This window comes from Corvus brachyrhynchos, unplaced genomic scaffold (assembly GCF_000691975.1).
Source record: "Corvus brachyrhynchos isolate BGI_N302 unplaced genomic scaffold, ASM69197v1 scaffold302, whole genome shotgun sequence".
Classification (NCBI taxonomy): Eukaryota; Metazoa; Chordata; class Aves; order Passeriformes; family Corvidae; genus Corvus; species Corvus brachyrhynchos.
The window spans coordinates 1,992,369-1,997,230 of NW_008237244.1; the positions used below are offsets into that span (position 1 = coordinate 1,992,369).

General features: G+C 38.5%; 1 long non-coding RNA gene across 1 annotated transcript; it reads left to right on the forward strand.

The window, feature by feature from the left end:
• Window positions 1-6: 6 nt before the first annotated feature.
• LOC108445682 lies at window positions 7-4,317 on the forward strand. The gene is made up of 2 exons (XR_001860634.1): window positions 7-87; window positions 288-4,317. It is a non-coding gene; the product is annotated as an uncharacterized LOC108445682 (long non-coding RNA).
• The last annotated feature ends 545 nt before the right edge of the window (window positions 4,318-4,862 follow it).

The window sequence follows — 4,862 nt, forward strand, 5'->3', positions numbered from 1 at the left end:
CTTTTGACCTTACTACGGTTGGGACCAGCTGAGTTTGACGTTGGTGAATGTCTTTCTGCAGAAGGCATCTCACGGCATCAGGATGAGGTGGTGCCAGCTGATGACACCCACTGTGTGGATCTGAGAGCTGATAGCTGAACTGGGGGATGTTGATGATGGGTGTTGAGGGGTCTGTTTTGCCAGCAGGGGAAAGCTGGAAGAGAATGGAAAAGCTGGGATGGAGTGTTTATTGAGGCTACGTTGGTGAATGTCTTTCTGCAGAAGGCATCTCACGGCATCAGGATGAGGTGGTGCCAGCTGATGACACCCACTGTGTGGATCTGAGAGCTGATAGCTGAACTGGGGGATGTTGATGATGGGTGTTGAGGGGTCTGTTTTGCCAGCAGGGGAAAGCTGGAAGAGAATGGAAAAGCTGGGATGGAGTGTTTATTGAGGCTCTATTATGCAGGGATGAAGTGAACGGAGAGGACTGCAGATCCATCAGTCGCCCTTCAGCCCAGTACAACCTACTGTGTACTTTGCCAGAGGATCAAAGTGGGTTTACGAGGGATAACAGGATCGGGCTGTGGGGGCAGCAGCTTTGACCCTGATGGAGGAGGTGGGGAAGAGGAACTCCTTGAGTCAGTTTGAGAACAGGGAGTGGAAGGGTAGTAACGAGACTCCCATCTGCTATCACCCATTCTCAGTCCCCATTCCTCCATCAGAGACAGGTCAGGACTGCACTAATCCTTCCTGCTACCACCTGCCCTCCTGGAGACAGCTTTCTATACTAGGCATCCAACTTGACTGCTGACAACCTCTGCTGTGCAAATCGTGCTGAATGTGTAAAGAATGCACCATTATGTGGGGTAGACCATTATGTTACTTAGTCATCTTTGTAAGACAATTACCTGAATTATTTCAAACCCATCAAATTTATAATGTCTTATTTGAAGGGAATTTTCCATTTTCTACCTTTGATTTCATAAAATCATAGAATACCTTGAGTTGGAAGGGATCCTCAAGGGTCATCGAGTCCAACTCCTGAATAGGGGAATTTCCCTTGACAGGGGAATGTAGTAGGAGGGATATTAATGGAAATACATATTTGTATAACCAAATATATATGTATACACAGAGACACATGTACATATATACATATGTATGAAACATGTTACGGTCTGGGGCCTCATCTTCATTTACCTACTGCTGCAGTTGAAATCAAACTTGACTCTGCTAAGTCAGTGGTATTATGGGATCACAGGCACAAATATCTGTTACTGGGTCCCACTCCTTATCTGTGTTCATAGTAACTAATCAAATCAAACAAATTCAGTATAAATCAGTTTTAAGTCAGCTTAAACATAGTCCCATTAAGATTTCTGTCACTTTAACTAAGCAGAATTAGAAAAATACTTTACCTAGATCAATGACCCTTTGATTGAACATGAGATATTAGTTAGCCATTCTCTTTCTCCATTCACCAGTCACAGGAAAGAAATATTATTATACAATCTGTGAATCCAGTCAAAAGTTGCCAGTGTGGCCATTATTCATGGCGATACTTGTATGAATTGTTTTGCATAGTGCATTTTGAGGAAGCTATAAGGCTTCATAAAACACAAGAGAAACAGAGTAATTTATTCATAGCAAATGATGCAGTCATTTTGAATACCAAAATCTATATAATCTAAAATAAATTGGACCTCTCAAATACATTACTATATATTGTTCTGAAGAAATAGTGGTAGCATGCTGTAACAGTTTAAGTTACTGAAGCTCTCCTTGTTAACTGTAGAAATGATAAGGTTTCTTTCTCAAATGATAAGGTTTCTTTCCCAAATAGTTGTTATGCTGAAAGAAACTTTGAGACCTGAAAAGGTTACCTGTTTGAGCACCATCAATAGGATTAACACCAGTTCAGGTATCCTCTTTCTCCTTTTTAATTTTTCAATTATAAGAAACATTTGGATGTTGTTGTGTGTTCTTTCCCCCTCCCCCCCCCTCCATTTTTTCCCATATGAAATGTATAGGAAGAAGGAGAGGAAGATCAGTGATGAGCACATTTGAAAATGCCACCTTCCCCAAGGTAGAAATGCTGCTGATATGTGATTTTACAAGAAAGAAAACTACATTTGATGCCATCTGTAGTCCTGGACCAAACCCAAACTGTAACTCAAACTGAAATGGAGTTTGTTGTTCTAGTACTGGGTCAAATACAAAACTGCCTTTAGCAGCCTGCTCTCAGGAGAGATTCTCTTAGAATGAGGTAGTCAGGAGACTGAATTACTGCTCACTGTCTTAGGAGTAGTTCCAAGGTCAAAGTTAGGAATATAAGTGGAAAATACAGTAATGAACTCTTGATTTGAGGTAGTTGGAGATGACAACTCTTATTTAGTTAGGAGTTGCTTATATAGAAAAATATACCCTGAAATTATTTTAACTAGGAAGGCAGGCATAGGGCTCATAGTTTTCTGGATGAGCTTTTTGCTTCACACTGCAGGCTGGAATCAAATTGTCAGAGTCCACCTCTAGCTGAACAGGTCAAACAAGTCCTACTTAATCCAGCCCGATGTTCATTCTTCATGATCTACAAGATTATTATAAACTAATCTGTTAGTCATTGAAACATCAGATAATGTTATTTCTGGGCAGACCAGTCTTGCTTCCTGTAGAATCAAGGCTGTGTAGAGAAAAAATGGAATAGTCATGCCATACATTATTGAAAATCTAGGACTTGTCTTTGGAGTGTAAAGGAAATATTTAAAATAGTAGACTACTGTTTTTCATACTGTGCTTGCTTCTTTGTTTGCACAGTAGCTGATAGTTGTTTGTAGCATTTTAAGGATTCAGTGTAGAATTCAACTGTCTAAAGCTTTACCTCATGTTTACACTATTCACTCCATAGCAGTGAATGTCGTTTGGACTTGCCAGCACTGGGTAAAGGAAATCAAGTGTACAAATAAGGCTTAACTAGGCTTACTAATTGCACCAAGTACTTAAAATACACTTCAGAAAACTATTAAAAGAAGTCTATGAGATAAAAGATGTTGGAGAGATATTTATGTCAAAACAGTGTTGTAAAGCAGTTCAGTGAGGGAGCAGATGTTTGAAAACAACAGTTTTCAGTAGGCAGTGATTACCACGTATTTTTATTTGTGTCTTTCTGTCACTGATGGCTGTTGATATAAAATGCATTCTCTCACAGTAAGTTCAAAGACAACCACCTACTTACTAGTTTTGTGATATGGAACATTTACTGTTAATCTTCCCTACAGCCCTTCCTTTGTAGTCCTCTGCATGAAACTATATTGGAATTTGTGCAGACCTTGATCCTCAACTGACTTCAATGAAGCCATCGTGTACATCAAAATAAGCTTAAAAGATTGCAGTGCAACCTTCCTGTACCCCAAAACAGGTCATTCTTCTGCCCTAAGAATGAATTGCTGTGCACTGTTAACTTCAAGAAAGTGATTCTAAGTAACCATGATCCTGGTAACAGTTGACTTTTAATGTTTCACAAGGAAATATAAAATTCCTGTTGGAATAGGAGATTTTGTGATTAATGGCAAGTACTCGTGGATTTCTGTAATGCTGCCTGGAAACTGCAATTTGCGCTCCCCAAACAGATCTGCTGGAAGCCTTTTAACAACCACAAGCTCTCAAGTACCTCCACATCATGTATGACAGCAGCAGCTCAGCCATGTGGAGGATCATGGAATATCAAGCATTTCCTGGCCACAGGGTAAGGTGTGGAGCTGAGTGTGGCACTTTCTATATGAAATGCTGATTTGCATTTCTTTTCGATTCATCAAAGCAATATGGAAATATGTAACAAAAAAAAAAAGAGAAGCTGTATTTTTTGTTTTGCTCATTTTGAATGTAGACTTCATGGTTCTGAAACATGACAGAGTTATAACATGACTATCCCGTATATCTGCAACACTGCACTGAGGCAGTGTGGCACACACAATGTTGTTTCAGCTTAAAACAGAAGTAATTTTTAGTGATGAAAATACTTCACAGTATGTCAATCCTTTAAGGATTGACATTGAGACATTTAAACAGGTAAGAAGGTGGCAAAGTATGACAATAGATTGGAATCTTAGGTTCATACTTGATTAGCAGACATTAAAGTACCAATCTATTTCATAAAGACTACTCATAGTTTTGGAACCAATTCAATAGAATTTAATATGGAATGATGGCTTTTCTGCGGATGCTTTGATCTGCCTGGTAGAGTTTTTTAGTGATTCATTAAACCATTTTTAAACACTGTGAAAATACAGTTAGGTCACCTAATGACGGTAGTTTTGCTGTTAGTGTAAAACTGTAGTGTGAAAAAAGAGTAAGAAGACATCTCTGAAAGACAGTATCATGTGACATGTGATCCAAGACTTTGGAAATACATTAATTATGCTGACATTAAAATTGTGTCCTGTCTTTATGGGGCAGAGCTAGAGAATGTAAATAACCTGACCAGTGAGAAAAATGTAAAGAGTGCATCTTCCTAAAGCTTTGTCCAGCTTCTTGTGTCAATTGACAAGGTCTTTGCGTCATCACAGAACAAAATTGCAATTCATGGACACATTTTGAGTATTTCTAATTTGAACTGTTTTGAGATGAAGGTAAAGTGCCGTTGTTTTGTTTAGGTTGTGAAGAGCTCCCGGAGAATGTAAGAAAATTGTCCTAATACCTGTATTTTTTTTTTCTTTAATTACTAGAACATTTTTTAATTGCCAGTGGTAGTTTAAACCCAATTTCTTATCAAAATTTTTGCTTTTTTCCCTCCTTTTTCTTTTTTTTCTCTTTCTCTTTTTTCCTCTTTCTTCTTTTTCTCTTTTTTCCTTTAACCCTTTCTTCTTTTTCTCTTCTTTTTTTCC